Here is a 23,553-nt window from a genome sequence, read left to right as displayed (position 1 = left end):
TGTGCAAATTTTACAGCAGCTGAGTCCACCCAGGAGTGATGAAACCAGCTAAACACAGCACATGGTTGCCATGTTTTGACTGCAATATGGCTTCTATGCTTTTGACAGCCACCCGACTTGTAGAAATTCAGTCTTCAGGTATTAAAATGCTCCTTGTTCTGCTGTGAAATTAAGGCGCGGGAATCTTACGAGGGGGAAAAGTACAGCACGTCCGAAAACGAGTTGCATCGAAGGCTTTCAGTTCCACTCCACCTGACCACATTTGGTGAGAGGTGGGCTTCCTTTTCCTGCAACTTAGCGGGCGAAAAAACCCGAGAAAGGCGCCTGGCTATAATTAATATAACTTTTCTTTCGCTGCGTTTTGAGGAGGACCGGGGGGGGGGGGCGAGGGAGGGTTAAGCAAACCGGGAAACGCAGCGCCCAGTGTAAGCCGGTTGGGGGCGCTCCCAGGAGGAGCAGCCCCGGCTATTTCCCTCCCCTTCTCCACGTTTTGCAGTCATGGCGTTGTGGAAAGAAAGAAAAAAACACTGTGCAGTACAGTAGAGCACCCTCCTTAGGTTCACACGCTGCTACTTGGAGTGAAAGGGAAAAACTAAGAACTCCCAAGTCACCCTTTCTATCGTCTGATTTTAATTACGTTTACTAGTGAGTAAAGTCTCGGTGCAATCTATGGGACTTACTTTCAGGTATCCGGAGATCCTCCAGCCCAGCTTGTGGTGCATTGTGGGGAGAGAAGGTTCCTTCTTTTATTTTCTTTTTTGCTGCAGTCAAACAAATTCATCCGAGACTGCGCCCTGTGCAGCACTGAGAGGATTTACTTTCGAGTAAACATGCACAGGATAACACCGGGATCTGTTCAAATCCCCTCCCCTCCCCTCCCCTCCCCTCCCCCGTGTGTGCTTTAGACCTTCACAAGGAAGCAACCCCAGCCGCCCGGATTCAAGCAAGCTCAAGGGCCCCTCTAAAATCTAGTTACGAGCTGCCACAGGAGGAAGCGGTGCGACATCCACGCAGCTCTTTTTGACTGTTGCGAGCCCGGAACTAGCCTGAGATCGTTCTCGGTCTAGCGAGCGGACTGGGGCCGTTTACAGGTTGGAGAGCTCTAATAAGGGGGCTCAATTACGTGTGGTGAATCTACAGCCTTTAGGAAGGACCGAGATATGGGGTAATCGAACCGCACCCCTAATCCCCTAGGATTGCCAGTGCGATTAACTGGCAAGGGACTCTGCCTAAAAGCTACCTAGTCTAAAGGAAACTGCGGGTCACCTTACACAGGATAATCCACTGAGGGGTTCCTAGGTATTATTACTATTACTGCTGCTGCTACTACGACAGCAACTGCCGCTGACACCTTACTTCCGGGTTTGCAAACTCAGGACCAGACCCATCTCGGCGGAGGGATCCAATTTTCTCCTCTAGCCTCCTCCCCTTTTTGCTTCTGCTCCCCCCCTTTTTTTTTGCACGAAAATAATTTGACAGCGTTTTGCTGACACTGGAATTTTGTACCCGAAATGGGGGGAGGGGGCAGAGCTCCATTATACGAAGCATGCATGGAATTTCTTGAAAAGGTAAGTCTAACTCCCTTGAGTCCCCCCCCCCCAGCGTGATCTTGCAATTAGTTATTTCACCCCTCCCGAATGCAATCTCCAAGGGGAGGGTACATTGCGCGCAGCTTGGGGAGGGAGGAGGCGGAGGGGGTGAGTATATTTCCTGGCGGAGCGATATTTGTTTACAGGATGAGCTGTAATGTAAGCAAAGTAGGACCCCAGTAAATAGCACTGTAGTAAATTAAAATTGCAATTGCCTTATCGGTGCAAAACAAATTAAGAAAAAAAATTGCGCCCACAGTGATCTTGGACCTGCATGCACTTGTTGCAGAGTTGCACCAGGTAGGCAAACGCTTAACAACTTCCATTCTTTCATTAAGCTACAAGCTCAACTTTTTTTTTTTTTTTAAGTTTGCAGTTCAGTCACTTTCGGTATGTACGATTGAGTAGGCGAGGCCCTCCCTGCCTCCTCCTTCTTGCTGCAAGATATCCCAGTAGGAAAAGAGCAGAGCACGGAGGTTGGCAGGTTTTTTTTTAAAGATGTCCCTATTGCTTAGGATTCCCTTGGGCGGTTAGTTGCTTAAAACTGAGATCGCGTGCAGGAGAATGTCTTGAACGACGGCAATTAAGACTGGGACGACCGTGTGTGATATTTTAAATATAGTGCGTGCATACGTATGTGCGAACGCCAAGCCTGTGTGCGGTCTGGCAAGGTATCATCTGCGTGGATCTGACACTTGATAACACGCTGCCGTACCTGCTTGCAGTCGGTGGGAAACTGGAAAGCTGGAGATTTGCATCTTGGCCACTCCCTAACGCCGTACACCCATGCTTGTTTTCCCCATGGCGTCTGCTGCTTCGCGTTCGGCCGAGCAAAGAGACGCTTAAAGTAAGATGGATGCACTTTTTTTTCGCAGACATGAGTCAGATTCAGTCCCTGAAAATTGAGAAGATAATATGGTTGAGGGTTTTTTTTATAAAAGAGGAATATGAAACGTCAGCCCTGAGATTGTGTCTTGTTTCGAGAGACTGGGAAGTTTGATTCGAGATCATTTTATGCATGGCACCAGCAGAATCAAAGTCTGCGTGTGTAATTCTGATTATTGTAATGCGAGGATTCCCAGCGTTCAGTCTAGAGGTTATGTTTTATGCAACTTTAGGTTGATCATTGCTGAGAAGCGTTTTGGTGTCCCCAAATAATCATAAGATTCTTAAAGATTGTTAAACTGTTTTTTAATACAGATACTTACAAACATGTGGCAGCTGGCCTCCATTCTGTATTAGCATTTCTTCTTTTCCTGCACAAAAGCTGGCTCCCCCCCTCCATGCTTATGGAAAATAAGCATTTTTTTTCTTTAGAAATATTTCATTCATATGCATTGATCATTTTAATAAAGTCACAGTAATCTCAGATTTCCATGGTCAGCTCCTGCCCCTTATTAAATACTAGTGAGCTGAATCTGGACTTTGGTTTTACCATATCTAAACTCTTAACACTATTATAGTCAAGCAGAGTCATGACTAATTTGCCTTGTTTGAATAATTCTAGCTAAATTATGAAATAGCCTAGTTGATATAAAAACAGTGCGCAGTAATTATAACAATATGGTGGAGCAGTCAAGGTGACTGGAGGAGCTAGTATCCCTTCTACTAGAAAACAAGTTCATTGCCCTGTTCACAGGTTCTGCTGTTTTGGGGCTCACCACTGTTGGATACTTCTCTAGGCCAGTGTTGCTGGCTGGGGAATTCTGGGAGTTGAAGCCCAGGGCTCTTAAAAGTTTCTGAGGTTGAGAAACACTGCTCTAGGCCAGTGTGGAGATGACAGCACAAGTGTACTGCTTTCATCTTCTGCTTATGAGCTTCCTAGAGGTTCCTTATTGGCCACTATGTGAAAAGGGAAGCTGGACTAGATGCACTTTTTTTTAATCTAAATCAGCTTTTCTCAGCCTGGTACCCTCCAGATATATTCAGCTGCAATTCACATTATCCCTAGCCAGGGTTGGAGAAAGCTAATTTCAACAATCAGGACTCAAGGGAAGTAGCCTGAAGCTGTACATAGATGCATTATATATATATACATGTATAAAGGAGACTGTGAGTTCTAGTCCTGCCTTAGGCATGAAAGCCGGCTGGGTGACTTTGGGCCAGTCACTCTCTCAGCCCAACTTGCCTCACAGGGTGGTTGTTGTGGGGAAAATAGGAGGAGGAAGGAGTACAAGGTTTGTTTGCTGCCTTGAGTTACTTATAAAAAATAATAAAGGCAGGATTTTAAAAAATCTAAACAACTAAAAATATATACAGGATTAATCTATGTAGTATAGCCCCAGTTTGGAGATTCCTCTTAGTTCTTTGTGTGTGCATGTGTGTATGGGTATGACTGATCACACTGGCTGTTTTAACATATGCTAAGCCCCAATTGTGCAAAATATGTTTTTATTATAATGTTAATAAATATAATGATAATATAAGCATCATAATAGTCATAATGATTTGGTGGTGTAGACATTGGACTAAACCATAATTTTATTTGATTCATGAGGTAATAAAACCCAGCCAGAATAGATTGTCACAGAAGATTTTCCTCACATTGACAGATGCTCTCCCCTTCAGTATCTCACCTCTCAGGACAAAGGCTACATGAATAGATTTTAAATGGCCTTTTTGTGATAACTGTACCATTTGCTTTTAAATGAATACTAATTTAAAAGTAATTAACATGTATTAAATGACATCTTGCTTGCTTGATTACTGAACCCTTTTGAATTTCCTGACAATGCAATCCTATGTGTCTGTTCACATGGGAGTTCAGATCCATGATGCTTCCTTCCAGGTAAACATCAGTGTAGGATTGCTGCAGTCTTATACCTGTGAGTAAGCTCTACTGAATTAAATGGGACTTATTTTGGAATAGACCTGCATAGAATTGACCCTTAAAGATTGCAATCCTGTTTGAAATAGCTTGAAAATCAAATATCCATATGGGACTCATTTGTAATTAATTAATTATTGAATCTTCAGAATTTTGGTTTGACTGTCCACTATAATCCACCTTTTTAGTGTCACAGTCAGCATTAGTAAGTTTTTAATGTGTTTTTACACAAATGTACGAGTGGTTTTGTCCCTTTCTTCCTCAGAAAATGACTCTTTCAGTTCCTTGTTATTTTCAGGTACATGCACTGCATGAAGATATGGCTTTTTATTTCCATCTTTGAAGAAAGCTTTGTAAAATTGATAAATGATGTATTTTAATATTTAAAATGTTTTAATAGAGTGTTAACTGTGGTGATTCTTAGAAATCATACAACTTTGGTTTATGTTAAGAAAAGCTTATAAATAATTGTGATATTACTATGTATTTAAAAGGAATTTTCCATGAGTAAGAGTTTCACTTCCAAACCAGAGGAGTGAAATGCTTGATTTTATGAGATCCTGTGCTTTTGACAGAATGACAAACACCCTTTGGTCCTCCAGTATATCTCTGCATTTTTAATTCATTTTGATAAGTTAAAGAGGATTTGGGAGATGATTTCAGTGTGTGTGAATTCTCCAGCTAATAAGATTAAAAAAATTCATTGGTCACCACACACTGTACTCACATATCATGAGAAGCCATTATTTCCTCAACCCTGATTTATTCAATAAATCATACGAGTTTGCATAGCAAGCTAAGTCATAAAACCATGGTTTACAAACTAACTGCATGGTTAATGCTACAGCTAAATGAGCTACATTATATCTTAGTGTGATGCTTGTACTAGATCTTTAACAAAGGTGTAGAAAAACTGGAATAGGTCTAGAGGAGAGTGGTGGAAATATATCCTATAGTAGATGGTTGAAAAAGATAGCCTAACAAGGAACAAAAAGGAATATGGTAGCACCCTTCAGATATTCTCTCATAGAAGAACAGATTAGTTCTTTGCCTTCCTAAGGGTAGGATTTAATTTTAAGAGATAAGTCCTGTGGGTCTCACTCACTGAAGGGCTTCAAACAGGGATTGGGTAGTTATACAGTATTTTGGGGATGCAGTAGCTTTGAATGACCTGTGTCAAGCAGAATGATGGACTGGATAGGCTGTAAGGCCCTCTACAAGACATATGGTTGTGTAATTATTAGAAAAGTGACAGACTTGAGGATTGTTTGTTAGTAACCCGCAATGAGTGTCACATAGAAGATGTTCAAGTGCTATTCTGTATTGTCCAAGATGGAGGAGATTGGCTATCAGGTTAAGTTACAGGAAGTTAAGTTTCTGTTGAATATTTTAAAAAATGTCCTAGTGGTAGGAGCAGTTTAACAGTGCCACCAGTTATCTAGGGCAGTGGTCTCCAAATGTTTTTGATTGTGCACCCTAATCAGGAAACGGGGGGGGGGGGCATATATCCTAGTATACACGTTTATTTATAAAGTATGTGCATGTGCTACCATACAATTATATACATTGCAAAACATACTCCAAAATAGAAATGTAAAAATAATGAGATAAAGGTAAAATAAACAGTATTCTAATATTTTCTTCCTGTGTCCCAGTGGATTGTTTTGTGAATCCCCTAGGGTATATGCACTTCCCTTTGGGGACTATTGATCTAGGACAGAGTTGTGCTCCCTAAAATAGGTCTAAGCAGCAGCTGGACAACCATCTGTCAGAAATGTTTTAAAATGAATCCTTGCAATGCTCAGCAATTTGGATTCAATGACTTGAAAAGTTATTTCCAACTCTTATGATTTTGCCATTGTGCCTCATACTTCATTTATTTTACAGTACTGGATTGTACTGTTTGCACTGGCATGTATTTTAAAAATTGTGAAGGTATGTTCTGATGGTGTTCTTGTTGGCATCTTGATAAAGTTGCTTCCTTAAGTGGATTCAGTCTCATGATCAAATGTCAATACCATAGTCATATTTTGTCTGAGCTTATATGAGCATTATTGGAGTGTGTGTAGGAAGACACAACTATTTATGAAATTGTAAAGTAGCTAAGAGATACACACACACCCACCCACACACACACATAAAAAATGCAGCTTCAACTTTAACCTAAAGGACTTATTAATAGAGTTGATATATGTGTGTCGTAGTAAGATATTGTCACTGTTCATTAGCATTTTAATGTTCATTTTAAATGCATGTAAACTTAAAATAGCCTTCTTGATCATATTGAAGCCAAAATCAATGGAGAATGGGTCTTAAGAAGAAAAGAATGACTGAATTTTACAGACTCTAGCAGAATTGTCAGCTCTTAACTCTTTGCTAGAATTGGAAGATATAAAATGTGAACAAAACCAGCCAGTTCATCTTTTACTGTTAGCCTGTATGCTTATCAGCAGGCTGATCTGGATCTAGTGCCTTAGCATGTTCTGGCATTACAGGAGCACCTGTCTGATTCATGGATGTTCCTTGCTAAACTTCTTAACAGACTATTTCAGAGCAAGCTGTTGCTTTTGGTCAGCTTCAGAGTAAAGACTGAGACCTGTTCTAGTAACATTAAAACCATCATTTGGCACTGTATTTGAACAATACAATAGTATATGCATGCTAGGAATGTACAGAACCAACGAATTTGGAAATGGAATGTTCTGGAGAACTTAAGAATATTTTGTTTTCTCCCCCCTCCCCTGGCACATGCCAAACCTCATTCTGGATCATGCCTTTCTGGAGGCCATTTCTGGAACAGTATTTCCAATTTGGAAGATTTATGTGAAGAAATCACTGAACTACTCTCAGAATGCCATAGGCCAAGAGGAGGTTTGGTATGGTCCAGAGCGGGAATGGAATGTTCCAGAGTTCTTCAGAACATTCCAATTCTGAATTGATGAGTTGTGCACATTGCTTATGCATGCATGTTGGGATAGGCTGTATTTTCATTAAGATTGCAGTCTTTTAGACACCTCAGATTAATTTTCATCTCAGTGAAATTTACTTACGAATAGAGCCTTCTATCCTTAAGCATTTAGCATCTTTGTCTTTCCTGTTTGGCTTAAAAGTATATCTGTTCTTCCTGTTACTAAAATGGGAATTTTAGGAAGTCTATATGGTTAGATAAAGTAATATTAACAATACTCTGTTCTTAACTCTGGTTTTGAAAGACTTTTTAAGATCAATTTCTAATCTATGTTTGGCAAATTGGTTCAGAAAGGTAACCAAGTAGTTTTAGTGCTTGTTCATACATATATATGTCACCTTATCTTATCACAGTAACTTATAGCAGATGTGTTGACTTGGTAGGAATTTACTGTGTGTTGAGTTATGTGTGGCGATCTGAAAATTTGGTTCTGGTACTCAAGCTTGTGCCCCAGCATGCTCTAAAACACTTTTTTTGTCTTTGAATCCAAAGCACTGCCCAGTTTTATTCAGCATTATCCTTTGACAATTTGAAAGAAACTTCTTTTTGTTGAGTTGCACAGAGAGTTTACCCTTACCCTTTTGTTTTGTTTTGCCACAGCATCCAGGTCCGAAAGGTTTGAAGCTAAAATAAAAGTCAGTTGTCCTCTGCAACAATGGCACATAAGCTATCATTTATTGAGGCTCAAACCGCAACTAAGCTGATTAATGATTAGTTGAAGTTCATAAAAAAGTTCATAAAAATATTCAGTATCGTTGCTTGGAATAGAAGAAATTCCAAAGGTTATATTTTTGTGATGAACTATCAGGTTTTTTTACTCATGTTAGAGTTTTAATTTGATAAACAAAAATATTCTTCCTAGCAACCTTGAATTTGAGTTGGAGAACTCTTGGGTAGGAAGAAAGAGATACTTTCTTATTGATGAGTGATAAAGCATGTTTTGCGTTTTGTGGGTAGAAATGAAAAACAATGAACATAGGAAGTTGCCTCGTGTCTGATCACTGCTCCACCTTCCCCAGAATTTTGCAGCCATATGTCATGATAGTCCCAAAAGTTTTCCTAACCCAGCTACCCCATAGCCTTAAGTTTTCTTCATCCTGAAAAATATCCTCTTATCAGTAAGTTCCGGCACTGCCCTGAAGATTTACTACTACTACTACTACTAACAAAAAAAAAAATCATTTGTCTCACTTATGTTACAGTGTTAGTAAGACTGATCAGAAATAGCTGTCTACCTCTGAAACAGTAGTTCCCCTGCCATCTTAGTTGTATGACACTATGGAACTCATTATTTGCTAGTTCAGTAATAGCTACGCAAAGACAGGTGTGTTTGTGTGCCTTCTAATATTCATCACTGTAGAACAGTCTTACCTTTTCATCACTCTGTTTTGTGGCTTGTGCTGAAAGGAAATACATAGCAAGCCGCTCTCAAAGTGATGGGTGCTGTAGTTAGAAACATCCTGGAAGATGAAGGTTAACATTTACTTTCAATAGAGACTCTTCCTAATCTTACCTTCCCCCTATTTCAGCCCCCAAACTTAATCTGCACATCCATTACTTTATTTACAAATATATGCTTGAACATGATTCTCTGTCTCTAACAAATCTTTTACTAGATCAGCTGATTATATAGAATTTGTAGTCTTAGCTGGGAACTTCCTGGTCCTGATCCAGTGCACAGTCAAGCTTAAACACCACTGAAATGAGTGGCACAGCACCAGTGTCATTCTCTAGTAGATTGGAACCATTGTATTTAGAATATTAGTGGTGCCAATGCCAAGGTGGTCACCTGAAGACATTTTGCCATTATTTCCTCTGCTCCCTTCTGAAAAAAGAAATGAACTTTATCCATAGGTAATCTATGGCCAGGCAGAAAAACCCATAAGCACGTCTCCTTGGGAGTAATAATGCAACAGTAATGAATTAAACATTAAGAGTTTGCACCACTTCCATGATACCCCAAACACCCAAAGTTAGGTGTTGAGGGTAACTACTTTAATTTGCTTAATAATAGGGCCAGATTCATCATCAATTATGATCTTAATACCTTATACACAAAACAGTTTGCTCCTCTCCTCTTCTCCCATCTATTTTTTAAAATATGTGTCAGTGCTGAACTCTAGGGAACTGATGTATGTTTTCTCAAAGCAATTGGATTGGAGCTGGATGGAGTAGTGCAGAATAGTAGTAGGATCGATATTGAAATAGAGTTGGTTCAAACAATCTAGCTAACTGAATAGAGAAACTGACAGAAGAGCAGGTATTATTGATGCGGCTTAGAGCTTGCTTTTCTATCCAGAGTTAGGGAATCAACAGAGAAACATGTTAGAGGCTAGAAGCAAAACTTGGATATAGTGTATGTAAGGACAAAGTATGACTGGTGTTCCAACAACACCACAGCCTTGGTTTGCAACACTGGTAACAAGGCCATGTGATGGATGAGGCTGGTACGTGTGAGAATGTCTTATGTCCAATATTGATCCACTTCCTCATCCACTCTGCAACTTTGTGAGTTCATTGAAAGGGTCCCCAGTACAGAAGATCATGTAGCTCACTTGTTGAATTCGGCTAATCTTGACCAAAAGGTTACATGAGAAAGCCTGTAGAATTAAGTCAAGGGATATGTGCTTGAGATGTTAAGAGGCTGGACTGTTTTTGTGCTTTGAAATGGTCACTCTCTGTGAACAGAATTTTTCTGTCACTGCCAATTCTTAATGTGATCCTGTCTCTTTGGGCCTCTCAACAATTCATTTTCAGTTTTTTACCTGGAATTGTGTTCAAACGATAGGATTTGCTGTTAACTTTCATTATTAGTATCTCAGAAAGAAAAGACAGCTGCATTCTACACCCTGCTCCATGTAGATTTTGTCACCTCTGAAGTGTTGACTTGCCACGTTTCAGTTGAATACTGATATATGCAAGAGGAATACAGAAGTGGCAGCTAGCTTACTATAGTTTTTGAGTGGTGATGGCTTCAAAAAGAGTTGGGTTTTTTTGCATCATACTCAGCTGCATATGCAAAAAACCTTATTAGTAAGGTTAGAAAGGAGCTTCATCTACAACAAAGTAATTGGAATGAGGATTTACTTGTAAAATTTAACATCTAAGCTTTTCCCAACCAAATCAATTTTCAAGGCAACTTATAAAACTGAGATAATACAGTTTAAAACTAATTAAAAACAGACACAGATAACTGCATTTCTCTTTTTTATTTAAATAGTATGTTGAAATTAAATATGTTTCAGGGTTTGAAACTTGCTTACATAAATTCAAATTGTCAATTGTTTAGCTTTTGCATTGGCATATTTGTGGGCTAATGAGAAATGAAATGCTTTTATTTTTGTTCAGTCTGTTAATTATGCTCCTTAAACCACTTAATTGTTTTTATTCCATCTCATTAAAACATTACAAATATTGCATGCAATCTAATGTTAAATTTGTTTACTCAGAAATAACATATTATTAAATTGAAATAAGTTTACTCTTAAGTAGGACTGTATAAATTGCAGCCCTAAATATTGAGACATCTAATCTTTCAATGAATCTCTTTACCCTAAAATTTTATACAGCTTAGTGTTGATCTGATACCAGCTCTGATCTTCTGCCAGTGGTGTGGCTTCTTCAGTGGAAATGAAGTTGTCTTAGTATCCAAAGAATTAATTGGTAATAAAGAAAAATAGAAATGTGAAATTACATATTTTTATATTTCAGCTAGTTTCAGCTTTAAAAAATGAGTATGATTCTTGTAAGGCAAGATGATAAGATCTCTTCAGGTGTTAAAGTCTTGTATATGTGAAGACTGGATGGGATCATGAACTTCGATTCAAGCACTCTAGTCCTCTAACACATCTGATTGCATTTATGATGGGGGGGCGGTTGGTCAAATACAGATACAATGTTGTTTCATCAACATTGGAATGTAGGAGTGGAAGAAGCAACTTTAACCCATGAGTACACTTGGGTGTACACATAGTTCTTGAAGAGGATTGTGGTGACTGGCATGGTCATCCTGAGAATTTTATGGCGGAGTGGGGATTTCCACCTGGATCTCCTAGTTTTAGTTTGATACCCTAAGCCAGCGTTCTACTTTGTTATCGGCTTTATTTGAAAGGGCTTTACAAAGCTCTGCAAAAAGAGGTTAAAATACTCATAGTAGTACGGGCATTGGGGGAGTTTTTACGCTCCTTAGATACAGTCAGCAAGGGCAACAATTAATAGGTGACTTGGTAATTAACCAACCACACTCCAAACTACATAAATGAAAGAGTATGTACATGGGGGTGGAGTCTACATGTTTTTGTGGAATAAAGTACTTTTTTTGGTGACAAAACATAACAGCTGAACTAATACAAATTTTCTTTGCAAAAGCAGCATTTTTCAAAGTAATGGCTGGATAGTTAATGCTCATCCCTGGGAAGAACTTTAAAGAGACTCCGTTTGCCTCAGTTCCCATAAAACAATTACAGATGTGATCCAAATTTTACATTAGACATAATATGACAACCTGTAGTTCATTGAAGAACCACAATTTGCTGAATTCCTACAACATTCCAAATCCAAACCAGGCCATGTTAGAGATAGGCATAATATGTGAATCCACCTACCCACCCATGGACAACTTGCTTGAAGGTTGACTGGCAACCTTTGATTGGAAGAGATTCTTGATTTTTCTATCAGTGGGTAACCCGGCTAGTAAACAATAATTACTTTATGATTCCAATATTTTTCTCTCTTTTTTTCTGCCGTACTATTTTATTTGCCTTCTGAATCCAGTACAAAGTAAACTATATGCACTTCTTGACAGCTTAAGATTCTGAGGGATGCTGTTCTGTATTCCCTTCTGCAGAAAGGCTTCGGGTTTTGTTGAATTGTAGGTAAATGGTGAAAAAAAAGTATTTTTTTTTCTCCCAGGCTGGTGAAGTTTAGTCTCAGTAGGCAGACTGATGTTAGTTTTATTGTGAAGTTTGTATTCTGATTAAGGTTACAGTAATAGTTTCATTTGTGTTCTCTGTGCGTGTTTCCTGTATCACATGCATTTAATTTATGCACTCTGATAATGGATAAAGTAAAGCCCCTTGGAAACATATCAAGACTTTGCTTGAACTTAAAAAAAAATACCTTAATGTTACTTAGTGTTTGTTGCATTATCAGATTATTTTTCTTTTATAAATATTGCTTTTACATTCTTATTAGCACATTTTTATATCAACAGAATGGTTAAAAACACTCTGATACTTGTTTCACAGACTTTTAATATTTTTATTATAGTTGTCTATTCATTGCCTTGGTTATATTTTTTATTTTTTATTTAGCTTTTCATTTTAGAATAATTTTAATGGAATACTTTTAGTCTTATATTTCTAAAAAATACGTCCATATTTTTACGTGTTTGCAAACTTAAGCAAGTGCAATTTTCTGGGAGCCAATATTGGCTCTAGATACAGTAGAAAATTTGGGTTTATGTCTGTGTATATGTGTGAAGAAGTCCCTAATATTTTGGATTTGCTGTATAAGATAGCTATAACTCAGATTTATGATTTACAAGAATTTCCTTTTCTCTTCTCTCTTCCCAAATTTCTGTAAGTGATCTCTGCAAGTGCTATTTCTAAGGAGGATCAGTAGTGATTCTCCAAGGAGGACAAATAGTGCTCTTCATTCTATAAGTAGATAGCATGAACAAAAAAAATTGATCTGAACTTTCTAAGACAATAGTCTTTCTGTGCACTAAATTCACTGAATAATGTTGCAATAGATTGAAGCTATCTCCTGGGGCTTCCAGGTAGTACTTTTGTTACAATACTTTTGTCAAGATAAAAATATTTTTCCTTTTCTATAACAACAAACTCCTGAGCCTGTTGTGATGCAAATGTTTTTTATCTTAATTCATCTTAGTAGCCTATAGTAGTGTTGTGATTCTATTTGCAATTTAAAAAATAGAATTATCTGCTTATATGATTAGTATAGTTTTGAGTTCTAGTATTAATAGCTAAGTAAATATTATGTTTTTAGAGTGAGAGAGGAGTCTGTTTACTAGCTAGCTGGAAATTAGTAGAGCAAAAGACATTGAAAATTTATTACAATTTATGATTGTCAACTAGATATATTGTTTGGAACTTTCCCTAATATTTTGGATTTGGTATATAACATAGCTATATTTCAACTTTATGATTTCCGTATTTGTGATCTTACATTTAAGTCTTTGAGTGTTCCTTATATGCTACGTTTAAATGAGAGAGCATTTTAAGGACATAGATCTGCAGCATGTTGTTCCTAGTTTAGAATTCTAGGTTTGGAGCTGTATTTTGGAAATGGTAGTTGTGCAGAATTTTTTTCTAATCTGAGGAGGATACCTTCTGATTGAGGCTTTTTCTGTTTTGTCAGAATCAAGCATATAAATTGAGTCATGAATAGTAGGCTGCGGATTAGTTGGCTAGTACAGGTGATATCTGCATTATCTAAACCAAAATAAAGACCTAATTTGTGTGTTTTCCTTGAGCATGCTTTTCTTTAGTTTCCATATGTGTTACAGTACTAAATTTGTAGAGATGAGAGTGTGGAGAAGCTACTGTGTGGCCATAGGTTAAATGTTTGCAGAATTATCTGCATATTCCAAATCTACTGTTATATAAGAAAATAATTACAATTGTGATTTCTTTATCTAGAGAAGAAATAACATTCACTTTGTAATTAAGTGTGCAAGTACATTGTAATTTGCCAAGAACAATTGTCAGCAGTAAGCCTTATGCCTTATTTAACCATAGTAGCTTTTGTTGCATGTCAAATTAAATTTCTATATACTTTCAGGGATCCTTCCAGTTCTAATCCTTTAAGTAATGAGAAATGAAAAGCCAGACAAAGAACATATGCAATTTATTTTAGGCATTGTGAAATGCAAATCGGTATGTCCATGTTTAATAGTTGCAAATTCATTTGTGTGGAATATATTTGTTTTATGACTAATATTAGTTTAAAGCTTCAAGACTCTTGTGCTTAATCATTCTTGAGCAGTGATGGTATAAAATAGCCATAGGCAACCTACAGCCCAAAGGCTACATTCAGCCACCGAATTTACATTTTTGCAGCCCTTGGAATCCCTTCTGACCATGATTATTAAAAACTGCCACTTAGAGATTCGAAACATATGAAAAGCCCTAAAATAGGCATTTCAAATAAAAAAACCTGCCCTACCCAGTTTCTGCCCCTCAGCTGCTCGCCTCCATCTTAAATGCAGCCCTTGGCCATCAAAACGTTGCTCATGTTTGGTGTAAATTGTGAATGGTCTGACTTTCCTTGGACATCAAAAATATTTCTGAATGCAAGCTTTTGGTAGCTTAGAGAGCACCAGCTGAAGCACTGCTGAAACCGTATTCTGGATGAGATTGGAGCTTCACGTTAGCTACCTTACAGCTCTCAAAAGAAGAAGAGGATATAAGGCTATGTCATACTTCATATACCTTTGATTTGCCATGGAGAATACATATAACAAAAAGTGATTGCAGACTGTTCCTCCAAAGTGAATGTATTATTTTATGGCAGGGTGAATAATCCTTGTCAGTGGGCCACTTCGATCATCTGAGATCCCTTTTTTTTGTGGGTATTGAAGTCTCTGATGTTTATAACAAGAAATCTGCAGTGCAGGTTCCCAGTAAATTTTGGAAGGAAAGTAAAGAAAATAAATGTGTTACATTTATGATAGACTTAATCTAATTTTAAAAATTGGGGTGGGGAGGGAAAGCTGGGAGAAAAATTAGTCCAAAATTTTACCATTTCCAATGACAGCATTACATCATCATTCCCCAAATAATAATTTAAAAAGTACACTCCATTCCTTTCCCTGTTTTTTACTATTCATATTTTGAAAGGAATTGTCATGTTTATGTGCCCTTTTCAGTCTGTACTGTGTACATGCATAAATGTGCTCCAAAAAATGCGTATGTGAAATGTGTACGGCCTCTTACTATAGGACAGGAGGAAGCTAAAACAGAGGATGTGCATCATATTTTTCTGATTAGGATAAAAATTCAGTTATAGTTTCTTCTACATGGTTGAAGTAAAAATGCACAAGTTTGGAGTTGAGCACATTGTTTTGTCTGAATGAATTACAGTATGCTTTTCATCTGAGTTGCTGGCACATCACTGTGAATGTTGTAAATTGCTCATCATTTACTGTAAATCTTTACGATGCTTGGCAGACATATGGTTCAATCAAACTATATGGTTATGCATTCTGAGAAGCAATTTATTGTAACTTGTTTCTGCAGTGACTCAAAATTGGAAGTATGTTGAGACATACAGACTTCTGAATACAAGAGAATAGATGAAAACATGCAGCTGTCTTGTGTTGTGGCTATTTTAACTTATGATGATCTATGGAAATTATTACTGGGCTTGGTCATACTTTATTAAACTAGAAGAAAGAGAAGAGATCTGCTCTAAATGGGAGAGTGGAGCCAAGATTGTGACAGGTGAACAGCTTTGAATTTAAACTCCCCAATCCCTCTTTTCCTTTTTATTCGTTTTTGAAAGTATTATTTATTTTACCATCTAGCCCCTTTTACCTTTTCATATTTTATATATTGACTGTCTGCCCTAAATGTATTTATTTTGAAAACAGCATACAAAACTTGCAAATTAAATGCTTACCTTATCTTTCTTAAATAACTTATACTAATATAGAATTCACAATTGAAAATGTTGAGACAGAGGCGGAAAATAATTCTACCCTTTTTTGATGGAAAAATTCCACAGGCACTATACTTGTGGAAGCCTTTTGATGATGAATCTTTGTCCCTGAGAATACAGACAACTGACTTAATAAGTAACACTGTAGTGCGTGTGAAGGGAAGAGATGTATTGGATATCTCAGTGAAACAGTAGTGAAAGAAAAGCAAATTTGAAATTAAGAATTGTTAAGAAAAGGAGGCGTATAGAGTTCTGTATGGTTAGGGAAAGTGGACAGAAAACAAATTACCCCATAATAATAAAATTGGGAGTCAGTAGATGAAACTGAGTGGTGGGAGCTAAAGGATGGACAAAAGAAAGTCCTTTGTTAGTGAATTGTGATGATTGCCAACTTAGGTGGCTTTAAAAAGATTTGAACAAGTTCATGATGCATAGCACTGTTGAATGATTGATTGATTATGTGCCATTGAGTTGTTTTTAACTCCTAGCGACCACATAGATAGATTTTCTCCATGACGATCTATCCCTAACCTGGTCTTTCAGGTCTTCCAATGGTGCACTCATCACCACTGTAAAGTGAGTCCATCCACCTTGCTGCTGGTCATCCTCTTCTGCTGTTTCCTTCCTCCTTTCCCAGCATTTGAGCTTCTCCAGAGAGCTACATCTTTCCATAATGTGACCAAAATAGGATAATTTGAGCCTGGTCATTTGTGCCTTGAGTGAGAGCTCTGGGTTGATTTGTTCAAAGATCCATTTGTTTTCTTAGCTGTCCACAGTATTCTCAGAAGTCTTCTCCAACACCAAAGTTCAAAAGTGTCAGTACTCTATAATTATGAAGTCTATAAATTGTCTGCAGTATTGAATGTGCATTGATCACTAAGAAGGGATTATTATTGCTGTTGTTTATTTGTGGGTTTCTCATGTGCACCTAGTTGCCCATTGAATGAAACAGAATGCTGGATTACATAGGCCTTTGATCTGATCATAGAGGGCTTTTCTCATGTTATTGAGATAGGAGACTATTAAATTGGAACATTAAACATACAGTACCAGTACTTCAGATTATATATTGCATTCTTGAATCTTGATATCTATATGGCTCCTATGGAAAGAAGACAGGTCTGTGATAGAAGAAGTCACTTTTTTTGGTTTTGTTTTGTTCTGGATAGAATTTAAAAGCATACAGCATTATTTGAAAAGGAGAGTTAATTTCAGTAAGCTTGGTGGTTTATTGTAACCTAAGTGATCTAGATAAATAACAGTATTGCACAAATAGATAATGTATGGCTTTCTTTTCCACTAGTGGAAGAGGTGTACTATTTAGGAATAATGATAGAAAAAAAGTGAAACTAGAAATATGAGCAAATTAAATAACCTTGGGGGTAAAAACTAGATACTCCACAAGTGTCTGATTATGCAGAGAGTGCTTTCATATTATTGCTTCTTTCGCCACCTCTTTTCTAAATAAAGTTTAGAAGCTAATTTCAGATGCAGTTGATAGTCAAGGAAATGGGTTTATGCTGCTTTTCCTTATGCTATTATAGCACCTCCTTGAGTTGAAGTATGAACAGAGTCTGCAGACTCTATGGATAAGGTGGAGCTCATGCAGTAATGCTGTTTTGGGGAATATATTTGCAACTATTTTTACAACATCAGCTACTCTAAGTGTGGAGGAACTGACATCCTCATCTCTGATCTGGGTGAACCATTTTGTCTTCCATCTCACCAGGGCATAAAATGGATTGAAAAATGTATGGATATGATTGTATACTTAGTACTTATTTAATTTTAAAGAATATTATAAACCTCAAACATGCAATAATGATAATGAAAAGGCATGTAGGTATGGGCAATGCAAAAAGATATCGAAGATAGGAAAATGAATGGTAACAAGAGTGAGTGTGGCTTCAACCTTGCCTACAATTATCTTCATTTGTATCAAGAACATAAAATACTCTTTTACTATCAATTCTGATCTACACTGTCTTTGTCTCTTTTGTAACAATGCAGACCTCAACACTCTGAAAGGCTCACACTTACTCACCAGCCTGGCAATTTAGTTTCTCTATGACTGGATGATAACAAGAGACCTCAATGTATTTAGTGAATCAGGTCTGGTTTCAGTGACATGTTTGGCATCTTTAAGAAACCTCAGCTTATGTCACATGTAAACCAGGTGTCTGGTTTAAATGTGCATATTGACCTCACGCCTATGGGACATAGGATGCTAGAATGCTAGCACTGCATATGTGGGTATCAGCAGCAGTTTGCTTAATACCTAGGAACTGTACTTTACTTTTTTTATTTTTTAAATGAATAAAAATAATTTTATGGTGGGGGTCACGGCAAGTAACATTTCCAAAGTACATGAGCTGCATTTAGTTACTATGCTTATTTTCTAAAAAAACGTTTTAGGGAATGATGTAGTGAGTTGGTTGGTATTTTATTTTGCGGCATGAAAGTTTTTTATTTAATGTGCGCGCGCACGTGTGTGGTTGTTGTTTTGAGGAAAATAGGAGGGAGTATTATGTATGCTCCTGTGCAAAAAGCAGGATATAAATAAAATGTAATAAAATAGAAACTCATCTAAATTAGCAATGTAACTGTCTGATATTTAAAAAATGTTAAAAATGACACTGAACTTCTCTAGATAATAGATTTAAAATATAATAATAAACCAGTGGCAATCAAGCGTTCTTTTGGCTTTCTGTAGAAGTTAGTCTCTTCTCCACTAGCAATGCAATCCTATATAGGCCTGCCTACTCTAAAAAAAATACTACTAAGAAGTCTTTCTCATTTATGATGAGAAAGAATTCATGAAATCTCTTATTTAGTGGCCCACAAAGGGATTGTGATACATTGTGAAAGGTCTGGAGAGGAAAAAGAGATGTTTTAGCTTTTCTCTAAGCAGTGCTGTAAACGAAATGCCTGATCTACCCCTTTGGCTTTTAGAATTGAGCCTTTCTGAAATTGTGCGCAGAACTGAAATTGAAATGTATCTTTCTATCACAGTTAAAGCAATAATTGTGAGAAAAAGAAGGAAGAAAATGGCTGGGATCTGGCAGCTAAATACCTGCATTTTTAAAGTTGGAAGACCTCAGTGGTTAAATATATAGCAATTACATTGTGAAAGCAATCACTATTATCTGAAGATAGTAGAATAGTTTTGGTTGGAAGATGGTATAGTATTTCAATAGATCAGACTAAATATATGATCAGATCAGTCACATGATGTAGCTTATTCAGTTCTGCTTCTTCACATACATCCTATAATATTGGAGGGAGTGATTGATTCTTGATTGATTGATTATATGCCTTCAAGTCATTGCTGACTGTTAGCAACCACAAAGATCAACGGCTTTCAACCATTTTCATCTCAGGTCACACATCTCATAGGCAGGACTTGTGGGTTGGGAAACCAGAAATCCCGTGATGTCATAGGTTGCTGGGACTTGGGAGGAGAAATTGAGGCAGCCCTCCCCTGGTGATGTCACAGAGCCAGGGTTCTGGCTGCACAGCATTTCCTGTCATTTACTTTGGCTTGTTGATGGAGCACACCTATGGACCTTTCATAGCACACAAATGTGCTGTGGTACAGCAGTTGAAACCTGCTGATATACCTGGAGATAGATTTTCTTCATGATGATCTGTCCCTAACTTGATCTTTCAGGTCTTCCAACAATGTTTGGAAGGAAGACTAGGCTAAATATTCTGCTTTGATTTAAAAAGTATGCAGGGAGTTATTTTATATGAAAAACATCCAAGAGCAATAAAAACTTTATATGTGACTGCCAATCTTGTTAATTTAGTTTTAATAGTGTACATGCTTCTAAATGTTTCTGTTTTTATTTTATCTAAGGCTTTAAACATACATTATACATATTAATTGTGAACTGTGTTGTCTCCATTTAGTAAAGTACTTTCTTCAGATATACAGTATTTAATCACTGAGATCTTTCAACTTTAAAAATAAGATCTTTCTTAGAAAGTTCAGCTTATACTGTGGAGCATGAATGGACATTGGAAGACCTAGACATAAACTCAGAGGTTTTGAGTAATCTGTAAGCTCTGCTCAAATGATTCATGATCATGACAACTAATAACACAAGAAATAAAGTAAAAGATCTAATTAAAACATAATTAAAGCACACCCAAATGTTGAAAAACATTATTAAAAACAATTGAATCATTTATAACACAAAAGAAGGTGGGAGGAAAAATAAGAGATTGAGGCTACATTATTAATATCAGACCAAATCAGAACAGCTTAAATTTGATCTGCTAATTTTTCTCTAAAACCGTTCCAGTTTTGATAGCATGCATGCATGCATATATATATATGCTATCAAAAATTAGCAGATGATATATATATATATATGCTATGATATGATATATATATGCTATCAAAAATTAGCATATCAAATTTAAGCTGTTCTGATTTGGTCTGATATTAATAATGTAGCCTCAATCTCTTATTTTTCCTCATATATATATATATATATATGAATGAATATGAGGTTCTAAATTGGATATGCGTTTTGATTTTTGAAAACTCAAAGGAAGAATAACTAATCTACTTAATTTCCCCTTTAGCCTTTCAGCTTTACTTTCTATAAAGTTATTGTAAGAAGAGTAGGCTTTCCTGTAAGTAAGGAAATAGTCTATAAAAAGACTCCAAGCCCAAGCTCAGTTTACCATTATAAATGCTTACAAAAATGCTAACACAACATGTCTATCTTCAAATGGACTCTGTAGTTGGAAGTCAACTTCAAGATTCTTGAAAATTTGGAAGATTCCACCATGGATTGTTATTTTCTGGAGACAGTAGAATGAAGATATTCCCTGGAATTTCCTGAGATTCTCAGAGGCAAGTTCCCCCGTTCCATAATTGGGAACCCATCAGAGGATCTCCAGAAATAAAAGCCTTCTTCCCCTACGCCCAAAGAAAAATGCCAGCAGAACCATACCTTGCTAAAATAGAAGCAAAGTATATGTTTGGCCTGGTTCTAGAACCAGCTCTATTATTCATATATCATTCATGAGACCTGCCAGCTGCAAACAGACATAAGCTTTTCAGAAGGAAAGCCAGTTTCTGCCAATAGACCTTATTTCTTATGCTTGGCCTAACAGAAACCTGTGTATTGGGGATTAATATTTCAAGATTGTAAAATGAAAGTAGAATTCAGGATGCTGAATCAGCATGTGATTTGATTTGAAAATGCACGGAGGGAGAAAGAGTCTGTTGTCATTATGAATGAAAACAAACTGCTTCATGGCTTCTGATGAAGGCTTAGCTAGCATAGAGAAGGGTCAGAACATGGCTTCATTTCTAACTTAGCCAGAAATTGTACTGTTGAAAATAATATTTATTGAAGACAGTAAAGGTGCCCCCCCCCCCCGCCGCCGCCGCAAGCCACTCTAGGTCTGGATGGCTATAAAGAGTGTCTCATTTTGTGAGATATTTCTTAAGGTAATGAATCTTAATAAATAGTTAATGGTGGCTGTTTTACTGGTTGTCTGGGTAAGGTGCAGATTTTGTCTTCACTTCAGCAATGTCCTGAAGCTCAAACCCTTTTTCACTTCTACAATCATTCATATAAAAACTTATTTATTCTTGTTGCTTTTTCAAAGCTTCAGCAGACTATTGTATCCCATGTTTTATGACTATGTTGATGACATTCCTGGTCTAGTTTTTATGATGTATTGCATTTTAAGTGGTTCAACTGCTGTAATGTATATTGTGAAAGTACTGTAGTCTATAGTAATAGTTAAGGGCCATAATTCCTAAATCATCTCACCTAGTAGATTTCAATATTCAGACATGAACACAGTTGGATGTTTTGACAAGACATTTAATAAGTAAATAAATGTATTTATTTAGCCACAGATGATTAGAACACTTGATACTTTTTAATTTTACAAATCAAAGCACATAAATTAATTTAAGAAGCATTCTTTTAGTGCCGAAGTAATCACTGTACTTAAAAAAAATCATAATCATTTAAAAAAAAAGAAAAAAGAGCAAACAAGTAAAATGAGAAAATAAAAAGTAGTTTTTATTATTTAAATAAATTATTAAAAAGCAGAAATATATCTATAAGTGGACAAAGGAATTATCAAGATTGTACAGTTTGTGCTCAATATATAATGGCTTAGAAATTAACCATAAAAAGCAAAGTATATTAAATTATGGCTGGTGTGGGTCTTCCGGGCTGCGTGGTCGTGTTCTGGAAGTTTTGTTTCCTAACGTTTCGCCAGCATCTGTGACCGGCATCTTCAGAGAGCAGGAGCACAGAGAGAACTGCTCCTGTCTGTGCTCCTGCTCTCTGAAGATGCCGGTCACAGATGCTGGCGAAACGTTAGGAAACAAAACTTCCAGAACACGGCCACACAGCCCGGAAGACCCACACCAGCCTTCGTATTCCGGCCGTGAAAGCCTTCGACAATACATATATTAAATTATTTTAATAACGTGAGTAAAGATTTGAATCCCTGAGCTAAGTGCCAAAATCGCCTGTATTTGTTGTTTAAGAATACAAAAAAGAAAAAACCCTACTAAAAACATTATAAATACTATTTTTTAACTTCCCCTTTATTGTACTCCAACTAATGTACAATATTTATAGGCCAAATACTTATCTTGCTGTGTAATATATAGTATGTATGGAAGCCTTTCTTGCTTGAATTTGGTTAAACATCTTTTTGTGAATATGTGCTGTTACATTTTGCTATTTCTACATGTTCTCCAAGTTTAAGTTCCCAGTCTGATATCTTTGGTAACGTATCTCTTTTCCAAACTTGTGCTAAATTTATGCTTAGAGCCATAAACATGCATTTTAGTAAATTGTGATATTTTACTGTACTTTGAAAATCACAACAAGCTAAAGTCATGAAAATAAGGCTTTATATAATTCAGCCCTGGTTAAAATGGCTTTGTTTTCTTCATTAGGGAAAAAAAAAATAAAGTGCAGAGGAAAGTATTAATACTCTTGACCATTCAACCCCCTCCCCCTTTTTTTTGCAAAGTACCTGAAAGAAACATGTGGCCTCCCAGTGAAACAGGGATAGCAGGCTGAGAATCTTAGCTGTAGTCAATTGCATCATATTTATATGTAATTAGCCCCACAGAAATTAAGACTACTCCTATCAGCTTGTATTAGTTTCTCACTCTCAATTCAAAATCCCTTTGGGATCAGAAGGGGTTTTCTTCTTTGATTCTCCTTGCATACTTGAAAATTATCTCTGCATGTTTGTGATACCCCACTAACATCAGTGAAAGCCTCTACTAGATCACCAATCAGTTTGTTAAATAGCCTTTCCATTTCTGGAAAGGTAATTGATGATTCAAGCAATTACAGGTCCTCAGTTAATGACAGTAATTGGGACCATGATGCGGTTGTAAAGTGTGACATCACGTGACTGTGCCAACTTACAATGGCAGTTCCAGTTGTGGCCATTAAGCGCAATGTCACATGATCACCATTTGC

At 37.0% G+C, this 23,553-nt stretch overlaps 1 protein-coding gene across 16 annotated transcripts in view; it reads left to right on the top strand.

The window, feature by feature from the left end:
* Positions 1-1,175: 1,175 nt before the first annotated feature.
* The window catches only part of TRERF1 (transcriptional regulating factor 1), an 80,905-nt gene continuing 58,527 nt past the window's right edge, over positions 1,176-23,553 (top strand). For 4 of the 16 annotated variants that reach the window (XM_088147354.1, XM_025169173.2, XM_025169172.2 and 1 more), the window contains exon 1: positions 1,178-1,568. The gene's annotated coding sequence lies outside the window, so the exon portion shown is untranslated. Of the gene's footprint in view, positions 1,569-1,752; positions 1,890-2,043; positions 2,066-2,094; positions 2,437-23,553 lie in introns of those variants that run through there. The other 12 variants (XM_088147375.1, XM_025169176.2, XM_025169175.2 and 9 more) reach the window with 6 other exon arrangements.

Source organism: Python bivittatus, unplaced genomic scaffold (genome assembly GCF_059951505.1).
Source record: "Python bivittatus isolate LINGU-HERP-01145 unplaced genomic scaffold, Pbiv_v1 ctg000020_np1212, whole genome shotgun sequence".
Lineage (NCBI taxonomy): Eukaryota > Metazoa > Chordata > Lepidosauria > Squamata > Pythonidae > Python > Python bivittatus.
The sequence above is the reverse complement of the archived record's forward strand: the minus strand, read 5'-3'. Positions and strand labels throughout refer to the sequence as shown.